The following is a 12,682-nucleotide window of genomic DNA, read 5'->3' on the forward strand; positions in this document are numbered from 1 at the left end:
TATGTGCAGATAATCCTTGCTACCGTGGCTTTTTTGAAAGATATAGCGTTAGTCATGGAGAACTGCAAAAGTGTTTCTACTGTTCTCATCAACATTGCGGCCCTGAATTTAGCAGGCACTATCAACAAAGATCAGTGGGAAAAAGTTGTGATGGACTATTTCTGCACACGGTCAGTGTGAACCGGAGTGATTTGACACAACGCGGGCCAAACAAGATGTACAAACTAAACAGAGTTAACGGGGTTCCAGTCTGCCGTGAAGAGTTCATCCGTGTCTATGGGAAAGAGTCTAGCTATATACATTTTCAGATATTATTAGTTTCTAATTTTGTCAGAAAGTAGTTTTCATTGTAAGTTAAAGTGTACTGTTAGCTAGCTAACAAACGTTAGCTTGCTGGCTCGCTAGCTAACGTTACATGTATGATCTGTGTAGTAATATTATTTGTATCTCAGAAAGCCATTTGCATTACTCGTTATAGCCGAATGTTAGCTGAAGAGGTGCTGTTGCGCCTTCTTCAACACACTGTCTGTGTGGGTGGACCATTTCAGATAGTCAGTGATGTATACGCTGAGGAACTTGAAGCTTATCACCTTCTCCACTACAGCCCTGTCAATGTGGATGGGGGCGTGCTCCCTCTGCTGTCTCCTGAAGTCCACGATCAGCTCCTTCATTTTGTTGATGTTCAGGGAGAGGTTATTTTCCTGGCTCCACCCCGCCAGGGGTCTCCCCTCCTCCCTGTACGCTGTCTCATCATCGTCGGTAATCAGGTCTAACACTGTTGTGTCGTCTGCAAACTTGATGATTAAGTTGGATGAACAGGGAGTACAGGAGGGGGCTGAGCACACACCCTTGTGGGGCCCCTGTATTTGTATTATGTATTTATTAAGGCAGCAGCTACTCTTCCTGGGGTCCAGCAACATTAAGGCAGCTATATACAATTAAACATATTACATGACATTACAATTCATAACACTTTTCCCAACACATTAAGTGTGTGCCGTCAAGCCATTACTCTACTACCACATATCTACAATACAAAATCCATGTGTACGTGTGTGTAGAGTGTGTGTGTTGGCATGTATATGTGTGTGCCTGTGTGTGAGTCTCTTCACAGTCCCTACTGTTCCAAAAGGTGTATTTTTATCTGTTTTTTAAATCTGATTCTACTACTTGCATCAGTTACTTGATGTGGAATAGAGTTCCATGTAGCAATGGCTCTATGAATACTGTGCGCCTCCCATAGTCTGTTCTGGACTTGGGGATTGTGAAGACCTCTGGTGGCATGGGCGGCGTTCTCCGACAATTTGATCTTAACTGACTTGCCTAGTTAAATAAAGGTTAAATAAAAATAAAAAATCCACGTCCATCAGATGTAGTGATCATAATATAATAGCCATATCTAGAAAAACCAAAGTTCCAAAGACTGGACCTAAAATTGTGTATAAACGATCATTCAAGAGGATTTGCAAAGATTCTTATGTCGAAGATGTGAAAGATATTTGTTGTTCTGATGTGTGTAATGAGGAACATTCGGACTCTGCACATGAAGCATTTATGAAACCGCTTCTTCCAGTTACTGATAGACATGTGCCCATCAAGAAACTGACTGTTAGAACTGCCAAATCCATATGGATAGATGATGAATTGATAAACTATATGGCTGAAAGGGATGAGGCAAAGGGAATAGCAAATAAGTCTGACAACACAGCAGACTGGCAAACATACAGTAAGTTGAGAAATCATGTAACTAAACTAAAATAAGGACAAACACCTGGTACCAACAACCTGGATGGTAAATTGCTGAGGTTGGTAGCGGAATATATTGTGACTCCTGTTTGCCACATCTTCAATTTAAGCCTAGAAGATGGTGTGTGCCCTCAGACATGGATGGAGGCAAAGGTCATTCCGCTACCTAAGAATAGCACAACAACCTTTAATGGTTCAAATAGCCGACCAAACAAATTAAAAACAGATTTTCAGCATGCTTATAGGGAAGGGCACTCAACGTGCTCGGGACAGACTCAAATGACTGATGATTGGCTGAAAGAAATTGATATTATTGATAGAAATTGATATTGGGAGCTGTTTTGTTAAACTTCAATGCAGCTTTTGAAGTCATTGATCAAAACATATTGCTGAAAAAGCGTAGGTGTTATGGATTTGCATCCTCTGCCTTATTGTGGATTGAGAGATACCTACAGTGAGGGAAAAAAGTATTTGATCCCCTGCTGATTTTGTACGTTTGCCCATTGACAAAGAAATGATCAGTCTATAATTTTAACGGTAGGTTTTTTTGAACAGTGAGAGACAGAATAACAACAAAAAAATCCAGAAAAACGCATGTCAAAAATGTTATAAAATGATTTGCATTTTAATGAGGGAAATAAGCATTTGACCCCTCTGCAAAATATGACTTAGTACTTGGTGGCAAAACCCTTGTTGGCAATCACAGAGGTCAGACGTTTCTTGTAGTTGGCCACCAGGTTTGCACACATCTCAGGAGGGATTTTGTCCCACTCCTCTTTGCAGATCTTCTCCAAGTCATTAAGGTTTCGAGGCTGATGTTTGGCCACTCAAACCTTCAGCTCCCTCCACAGATTTTCTATGGGATTAAGGTCTGGAGACTGGCTAGGCCACTCCAGGACCTTAATGTGCTTCTTCTTGAGCCACTCCTTTGTTGCCTTGGCTGTGTGTTTTGGGTCATTGTCATGCTGGAATACCCATCCATGACCCATTTTCAATGCCCTGGCTGAGGAAAGGAGGTTCTCACCCAAGATTTGATGGTACATGGCCCCATCCATCGTCCCTTTGATGCGGTGAAGTTGTCCTGTCCCCTTAGCAGAAAAACACCCCCAAAGCATAATGTTTCCACCTCCATGTTTGACGGTGGGGATGGTGTTCTTGCGGTCATAGGCATCATTCCTCCTCCTTCAAACACGGCGAGTTGAGTTGATGCCAAAGAGCTCTATTTTGGTCTCATCTAACCACAACACTTTCACCCAGTTCTCCTCTGAATCATTCAGATGTTCATTGGCAAACTTCAGACGGCCCTGTATATGTGCTTTCTTGAGCAGGGGGACTTTGCGGGCGCTGCAGGATTTCAGTCCTTCACGGCATAGTGTGTTACCAATTGTTTTCTTGGTGACTATGGTCCCATTACATACAGCCGGGAAAAACTATTGGATATCAGAGCGGTGGTAACTCACCAGCATTATTCCTCACCAGGAATACGACTTTCCCGAAGCAGATCCTTTGTTTGCTCTCTCCAGGGCAACTGAACTGATTCCAGCGGCTGCCCCAAAACATCGCCAGCGGAGGAGAGGCACTCGGAGCGGCCTGCTGGTTCGACTTAGGAGGTGCGCACACCACCCACCGCTTCCAAGTATACTACTCGCTAATGTTCAGTCTTTGGTGAACAAGATCGACGAACTCCAGGCAAGGATTTCTTTCCAGAGAGACATCAAGGCCTGTAAGATAGTTTGTTTCACGGAAACATGGCTCTCTTGGGATATTCTGTCGAAATCGGTCCAACCAGAAGGGCTCTCAGTTCATCGCACAGACAGGACTAAATATCTCTCCGGGAAGCAGAAGGGCGGAGGTGTGTGTTTCATGATTAACGACTCATGGTGTAATTGTAGTAACATACAGGAACTCGAGTCCTTTTGTTCACCCGACCTAGAATATCTCACAATCAAATGCCAACCATATTATCTCCCAAGAGAATTCTCTTCGGTTATAGTCACGGCCGTGTATATCCCCCCTCAAGCAGATACCACGACGGCCAACAAAGAACTTCACTGGACTTTATGCAAACTGGAAACCACATATCCTGAGGCTGCAGTTATTGTAGCCGGGGATTTTAACAAAGCAAATTTGAGGACTCGGCTGCCGAAGTACCATTAACATATCGACTGTTGTACTCGCACTGCCAAAATCCTCGACCATTGCTATTCAAACTTCCAGGATGGTTATAAGGCCCCCTCCCAGCTCAGCATTCAACACCATAGTACCCTCCAAGCTCATCATCAAGCTTGAGGCCCTGGGTCTGAACCCCGCCCTGTGCAACTGGGTCCTGGACTTCCTGACGGCCGCCCCAAGGTGGTGAAGGTAGGAAAAAACATCTCCACTTCGCTGATCCTCAACACTGGGGCCCCACAAGGGTGAGTGCTCAGCTCCCTTCTGAATAGTGTGGTGAAGAAGGCGCAACAGAGCCTCTTCAACCTCAGGAGGCTGAAGGAATTCGGCTTGTCACCTAAAACCCTCACAAACTTTTACAGATGGACAATTGAGAGCATTCTGTCGGGCTGTATCACCACCTGGTATGGCAACTGCACCGCCCGCAACCGCAGGGCTTTCCAGAGGGTGGTGTGGTCTGCCGAACGCATTATCGGGGGCAAACTACCCGCCCTCCGACACGTACAGCACCCGATGTCACAGGAAAGCCAAAAAGATCATCAAGGTCATCAACCACCCGAGCCACTGCCTGTTAACCCCGCTATCATCCAGAAGGCGAGGTCAGTACAGGTGCATCAATGCTGGGACCGAGAGAAAGAAGCTGTTTTTCAATCTCAAGGCCATCAGACTGTTAAATAGCCATCAAAAGCACATTAGAGGGTGCTGCTGCCTATTGAAATCACTGGCCACTTTAAGAAATGGAACACTAGTCACTTTAATAATGTTTACAGTCACTTTAATAATGTTTACATATCTTGCACTACTCATCTCATATGTATATACTGCATTATATTCTATAATATTCTACTGTATCTTAGTCCATGCTTGTCCAAATATGTATATTTTCTTAAATTCCATTTCTTACTAGTTTTGTTTGTATTAGGTATATGTCTTGAAATTGTTAGATATTATTTGTTAGATAGTACTGCACTGTCAGAGGTAGAAGCACAAGCATTTCACTACACCCTCTATAACATCTGCTAAAAAAAGTATTTGATCCCCTGCTGATTTTGTACGTTTGCCCACTGATAAAGAAATGATCAGTCTATAATTTTAATGGTAGGTTTATTTGATCAGTGAGAGACAGAATAACAACAAAAGAATCCAGAAAAACACGTCAACATTTTTATAAATTGATTTGCATTTTAATGAGGGAAATAAGTATTTGACCCCCTCTGAATCAGAAAGATTTCTGGCTCCCACGCGTCTTTTATACAGGTAACGAGCTGAGATTAGGAGCACACTCTTAAAGGGAGTGCTCCTAATCTCAGCTTGTTACCTGTATAAAAGACACTTGTCCACAGAAGCAATCAATCAATCAGATTCCAAACTCTCCACCATGGCCAAGACCAAAGAGCTCTCCAAGGATGTCAGGGACAAGGTTGTAGACCTACACAAGGCTGGAATGGGCTACAAGACCATCGCCAAGCAGCTTGGTGCGAAGGTGACAACAGTTGGTGTGATTATTCGGCCCAGAACTACTATCAGCCCAGAACTACACGGGAGGATCTTGTCAATGATCTCAAGGCAGCTGGGACCATAGTCACCAAGATAACAATTGGTAACACACTACGCCGTGAATGACTGAAATCCTGCAGCGCCCGCAAGGTCCCACTGCTCAAGAAAGCACATATACAGGGCCGTCTGAAGTTTGCCAATGAACATCTGAATGATTCAGAGGAGAACTGGGTGAAAGTGTTGTGGTCAGATGAGACTAAAATCGATTTCTTTGGCATCAACTCAACTCGCCATGTTTGGAGGAGGAGGAATGCTGCCTATGACCTCAAGAACACCATCCCCACCGTCAAACATGGAGGTGGAAACTTTATGCTTTGGAGGTGTTTTTCTGCTAAGGGGACAGGACAACTTCACCACATCAAAGGGACGATAGACGGGGCCATGTACCGTCAAATCTTGAAGTCTTCAAAAAGCACATTAAGGTCCTGGAGTGGCCTAGCCAGTCTCCAGACCTTAATCCCATAGAAAATCTGTGGAGGGAGCTGAAGGTTTGAGTTGCCAAACGTCAGCCTCGAAACCTTAATGACTTGGAGAAGATCTGCAAAGAGGAGTGGAACAAAATCCCTCCTGAGATGTGTGCAAACCTGGTGGCCAACTACAAGAAACATCTGACCTCTGTGATTGCCAACAAGGGTTTTGCCACCAAGTACTAAGTCATGTTTTGCAGAGGGGTCAAATACGTATTTCCCTCATTAAAATGCAAATCAATTTATAACATTTTTGACATGCGTTTTTCTGGATTATTTTATAGTTATTCTGTCTCTCACTGTTAAAATAAACCTACCATTAAAATTATAGACTGATCATGCTTTATCAGTGGGCAAACTTACAAAATCAGCAGGGGATCAAATACTTTTTTCCTTCACTGTATGTGACAAATAAAATGTGATTTGATTTGAACTCTCTGACACCCCAGGTAACTCAAGCTAGCAATAAAACCAGTTTTATATATATTGTATTGTAATTTTCACTGTACTATGTATTAGACTTAGATATTGTGTGTATGTACTGATATGTAGGCTTTAAATATCCTTTTAAATGTATGTATTTCAGTCCTTGACTAATAATGTTCTGTACTATATATTATGTCATGTTTCATGTGGACCCCTTGGAAGAGTAGCTGATGCTTTTGCAGTGGCTAATGGGGATCCTAATAAATACCAATACCAATAACAATGTTGGCCTAAGAGTTGTGCAAGATTGGTAGAATCTTATTTAAAATGATTCACAGCTGTAATGGCTGCCAAAGGTGCTTCCACCAAGTATTAACTCTGGGGTGTGAAGACATACGCAATCAATACATCCTCCTTTTTTTTTATTTTAGTAATTTGGAAAATGTTCTATAATTTTTCTATAATTTATCTTTTTACTTTGAAAATCCAATTAAATCCCTTTCATGATTGTATTCTAAGGCAGCAAAATGTGAAGACTGTGCAAGAGGTATGTAGACTTTCACTAGTGACTGTAATTACCATGTCAAATGCATTAATATGCATTATGTTTTTGTATTTTTCTTTTTACAAGACTAGATGACCAAAGCTCCATCCTGCTAGTAGAGGAAGTAAGTGTTTTGGCCGTCACAGGGTTACCAAGGTTACCTTATTCTACTGCACCATGGGAGGATCTAGGATCTGTGCTCCATTGATGACTGTCTTTCTGATGGTGACCTCATGTCAACGTTCGGAAGCTTGTTCTCTCTGCCCAGCGCAGTGTGTATGTGAAACACGTCCATGTGTATGTGAAACACTCCTCAATCTGTATACCATCAGGCGAAGACGGTGGACTGCAATGAGCTCCACCTTAGTGGGGTCCCGTGGAAAATTTCAGGTGACACTCAGGTGCTTCTCCTCCAGAGTAACAACATATCCTCTGTGTCTGTGGAGCTCGAGAGTCTAATCAACCTCACTGAGCTGGACCTCTCCCAAAACCACTTTATTATAATAATAATAATAATATGCCATTTAGCAGACGCTTTTATCCAAAGCGACGTACAAGTCATGCGTGCATACATTTTTGTGTATGGGTGGTCCCGGGGATTGATCTCACTACCTTGGTGTTACAAGCGCCGTGCTCTACCAGCTGAGCTACAGAGGACCACTTCACGCAGATCCAAGACATTGGACTGCATAACATGCCTGTCACACCCTGGCTCTGGGACTCATTATGTTGAGCCAGGGTGTGTTCATTCTAGTGTTCTGTTTCTATGTTGGGTGTTCTAGTTCGTCATTTTCTATGTTTGACTGAGTGACTCCCAATCAGAGGCAACGAGTGTCAGCTGTTTGCTGGTTGTCTCTGATTGGGAGCCATATTTAACTGTCTGTGTTTCACTTTGGGTTTGTGGGTTTTTGTTCCGTGTTCGGTCATTGTCACCGTGGACTTCACGAGTCGTGTTTTGTTTTGAAACTTTAACTAATTAAAGTCATGTTTGTTTCTCACGCTGCGCCTTGGTCTACTCATTACTACGACGATCGTGACAGAAAAACCCACCATACCAAGACCAAGCAGCGTGTCCAGGAGCAGGCAGCCTGGACGTGGGAGCAGATCTTGGACGGGCAGGGGTCCTGGACCTGGGAGGAAATCCTGGCCGGGATGGATCGCCGGCCATGGAGTGAGACGGTGGAGGCGCGCCGTAGAGAGGAGCTACGGCGTGATCAGGGTCGTCGTCGGACGGTCGTGAGGCAACCCCAGAAAATTTTTAGGGGGGGGCACACGGCATGGACGACGGGGCTGACGGAGGAGAAAAGGGGGCGGATCCAGAAGGCCACCAGGCCAGGGGTACACCGCCCTGTACGTCCTGTGCGGATGCCTCACACAGAGTGTGTGAGGGTAGGCATTCAGCCAGGACGGGTGGTGGCCGCTATTCACTCCAGGCCTCCTATCCGTCTCCACAGCCCGGTTCGGCCTGTCCCTGCTCCACGCACCAAGCCTACGGTGTGCGTCGCCAGCCCAGTCCGGCCAGTTGCTGCTCCACGCACCAAGCCTACGGTGTGCGTCGCCAGCCCAACCCGGCCTGTCCCTGCTCCACGCACCAAGCCTACGGTGTGCGTCGCCAGCACAGTCCGGCCAGTTGCTGCTCCACGCACCAAGCCTGCGGTGTGCGTCGCCAGCCCAGCCCGGCCTGTTCCTGCCACCCGCACCAAGCCTACGGTGTGCGTCGACAGCCCAGCCCGGCCTGTCCCTGCTCCACGCACCAAGTCTACGGTGTGCGTCGCCAGCCCGGTCCGGCCTGTTCCTGCTCCACGCACCAAGCCTACGGTGTGCGTCGACAGCCCAGCCCGGCCTGTTCCTGCCACCCGCACCAAGCCTACGGTGTGCGTCGACAGCCCAGCCCGGCCTGTCCCTGCTCCACGCACCAAGCCTACGGTGTGCGTCGACAGCCCAGCCCGGCCTGTCCCTGCTCCACGCACTAAACCTACGGTGCACGTCGCCAGCCCGGTCCGGCCTGTTCCTGCCACCCGCACCAAGTCTACGGTGCGCGTCGCCAGCCCGACCCGGCCTGTTCCTGCCACCCGCACCAAGTCTACGGTGCGCGTCGCCAGCCCGACCCGGCCTGTTCCTGCCACTCGCACCAAACCTACGGTGCGCGTCGCCAGCCCGGTCCGGCCTGTTCCTGCCACTCGCACTAAGCCAGGGGTGCGAGAAGTCAGCCTGGTAAGGCCCGTTCCTCCTCCACGCACCAAGCCAGGGGTGCAAGTCGACAGACTGGACCAGGGGCACTATGGGGGGTGTATTGGAGGGTGGTGGTCAAGGCCGGAGCCAGAACCGCCACCGAGGAGGTATGCCCGCCCAGCCCTCCCCTGTTTTGTTTAGTTGAGGCGCGGTCGCAGTCCGCGCCTTTAGGGGGGGGTACTGTCACACCCTGGCTCTGGGACTCATTATGTTGAGCCAGGGTGTGTTCATTCTATGTGTTCTGTTTCTATGTTGGGTGTTCTAGTTCGTCATTTTCTATGTTTGACTGAGTGACTCCCAATCAGAGGCAACGAGTGTCAGCTGTTTGCTGGTTGTCTCTGATTGGGAGCCATATTTAACTGTCTGTGTTTCACTTTGGGTTTGTGGGTTTTTGTTCCGTGTTCGGTCATTGTCACCGTGGACTTCACGAGTCGTGTTTTGTTTTGAAACTTTAACTAATTAAAGTCATGTTTGTTTCTCACGCTGCGCCTTGGTCTACTCATTACTACGACGATCGTGACAATGCCCCAGCTTGTCACTCTCTACCTTGAGGAAAACCAGGAACTGCAAGATTACTGTCTGAAAGATCTTGACAGTTTGGAAGAGCTTTACATCAACCACAACCAAATCTCCTCCATTGGGCCTAAAGCCTTCTCCAGTCCGAGAAACCTCCTGAGGCTCCATCTCAACTCCAACAAACTGGTGGCCATAGACAGCCACTGGTTTGAGTCTCACCTAACCTGGAGATCCTCATGATAGGGGAGAACCTATCCTGTGGTTACAGGATATGCACTTCTACTCCTTGTCAAAGTTGCACAGTCTGATGCTGGCTGGCATGGACCTCAGGGAGATCCCCGCAGGAGCCTTCCAGGGGTTGGGGTACCTGGAGAGTTTGTCCTTTGATAACAAGCTAACAGCAGTCCCCAAAGATGCCCTATGGGTCCTACCAAATCTGAAGTTTTTAAACCTCAACAAGAATCCCATTGCCTGTGTGCAGGAGGGAGACTTCCATGCCTTCCCCATCTGGAGGAGTTGAGTCTCAACAACATGGAGGAACTGGTTGCCATTAAGAGGGCGGCGTTCTCCAACCTCCCAGAGATGGAAAAACTGGAAATGTATAATAACCCCCATTTAGCTTACATTGATCATGCAGCTTTCATTGACATGGGCGGCCTGTACACGTTATTAGTCCACAACAACGACATCAGCCTCTTGTCACATGAGGTTTTATCCTCTTTCCCCAGCCTGGATGAAGTGAGCCTCCACAGCAATCCCCTCAGGTGTGACTGCCTCTCTAACTGGGGCCCAGTCCTGGTGAACCAGTCCACCTTCAAGCTGCTGGAGTCCCAGATCACCCTCTGTGCCTCTTCTCCCCATATAGTTGGCCATGCCCTCCAGGAAGTGGTCACCACCAGCTGGGATGTTGTCAACAACACCTGCATCCCTCACATCTCCGTCCACACATTCCCCCCTCTGCTCAATGTCACTGCTGGCAACCCCTGACTCTGGAGTGTTGGGCTGTTGCCAACAGGAGACAAGGTGACCTCTGAGGCTGTCTCGGCAGTTATGGTGGATGGCAGGAACACAAAGAAACACAGACTGCAGGAACAGGGGGCTCTGGAGATCCACATGCGTGGCTTGGAACACAGAGGGGGCAGACACAAACAGTATGTCAGTGTATTTGGAGAAAATATACTGGCACGGTGGCAGGCAGAATGTAGGGGGCACACGGTGAAGACCACAGGTCCTGGCTAAGATCATCCACTCCCAACCCACCAACGTGGCAACTGTCATGGGCTCCATATTTGCTATCTGCATCATGGCCCTGCTGGTCTTCTACATGGGCAGGTAGACATTATGAAGCAGAAATCCTGCCACCACTCCCTGAAGAAATAGATGCAGTATGCCTCCTACATCCCCCTAAACGAGCTCTATCCTCCCCTGATCAACCTGTAGGAGAATGAGACTGAGAAAGGGGGTCCAGTAGATCCCCAGAACTCTCAGATAGACACCTCAAAGACTAACATGTGGTAATGAAGGTCAAAGTACATAGATGGAAAAAATATGTAATTGTGAAAACATACTGTATTTTTAGACTGCAGATCTCTAGCTGAAGCACACTTAGTTGTCCTGTTGAATAATGATCCAATTGTAATGCAGTTATGTTACATAAGGAAATATGCAGAGTGGGCCAGGTTTGAAGTGTCCACAGCCAAACACACCTCCACAGTAGTACATTGTAACATCAAGCATGTAATATACCTAATTGTTTATATAATTAACTTTCTAGATGATGTTTCATTAAATATGAACAGAAACCATAACAATTTTTTGCAAGAGTGCTTAGGTCAAGACCTGTTCACTGCTGCTTACTAATTCCAAATCACTGCTTAGGATTTCTTGCATGTCTACCTGCATGTTCTTCCTGTGCTCTGAGTATTTAATCAGGCACCCCTTCTCTCCTTTCACTACTAAAAATATGCAGGTGTATACGCTGACAACAAACATGTTTCTTCTACTTGGGGTCATATCCTGTTGTTCTTTCTTCTTTAGAGGGTTACTCATAACAGAACTTACCCTATTTCATAGCTTTAACAGCCCATGAATATAAAATAAGGAAATAAATGCAATGATAGATGTCTGGCATTGCATGTATTATGCATTTATTACTGTAAGATTACACATGAAGAAAAAAACTGCATTTGAATGTATGTTTATTTATTAATTTGCTCATTTGTTCAATATCTATTTAGTTTCTCATTTTATTTTAGAATTGAAAGAGTTGCATTATAGTAAGCCTATGCATGAATATTAACCTCATGTTTTTTAAACTTGTTCATTATAAGACCTAGATCATGATGAAGTCATGCAGAGTTTAACCCTTTTTGAGATTCACTGCATGGACAGTTAAGTGTCAATGACACCATGCATTTTCCTTCACACACAATGCAACATTTAATGCTATCTACTGTATATTATGGTGGGTAATTACGGCATACACGTTATATATTTATTTTCTTTAGAAATACATTTCTAGAATATAGCAATTTAAGGTCACACGGTATGGCCAGTTACTGCATAAGATTGCACTATTTTTGTTTGAACGTTTTTTTAAACGTATTAAACCATGTCATACAGTACAAGTGAACCTATTAAAAATTTAATATGTATTCAAAATCCAATGCACTTAGTTGTTGGACTATGCACATCCAAATATCTTCCCTGTACCAAAATATTTCAAACAAGAATCGACAGCTTGAGCATTAAATATCTGGAAAACGTTTTCAGGTAATACTGGTTTTTAACTCAAAGATGAAACACAAGATTTTAACACATTACATGGTTTTGCATTAGATGTAAGAAACTGCGTATTTATTTTATAACCTGATGAAACATCTCAACATGTTATTTATGTGTTTACATATTTGTTTATTTCATGATTGATTATGAATATGATACATATGAATCACAAATCAGTTTTAAATGAATATATTGAGCTATTCAAAATCATAAAGCCAAGAAAATACAATTTCAGACACAT

The 12,682-nt window shown here is 45.3% G+C and overlaps 1 pseudogene across 1 annotated transcript; it reads left to right on the plus strand.

Moving 5' to 3' along the window:
• Positions 1-7,086: 7,086 nt before the first annotated feature.
• Positions 7,087-11,175, plus strand: LOC311147576 (leucine-rich repeat neuronal protein 1-like; annotated as a pseudogene). Its single transcript has 3 exons — positions 7,087-7,466; positions 9,673-10,812; positions 11,098-11,175. The product of its transcript is annotated as a leucine-rich repeat neuronal protein 1-like (transcript).
• The last annotated feature ends 1,507 nt before the right edge of the window (positions 11,176-12,682 follow it).

The sequence above is a fragment of the Coregonus lavaretus genome (assembly GCF_964263955.1).
Source record: "Coregonus lavaretus genome assembly, chromosome: 20".
NCBI classification, from domain to species: Eukaryota; Metazoa; Chordata; class Actinopteri; order Salmoniformes; family Salmonidae; genus Coregonus; species Coregonus lavaretus.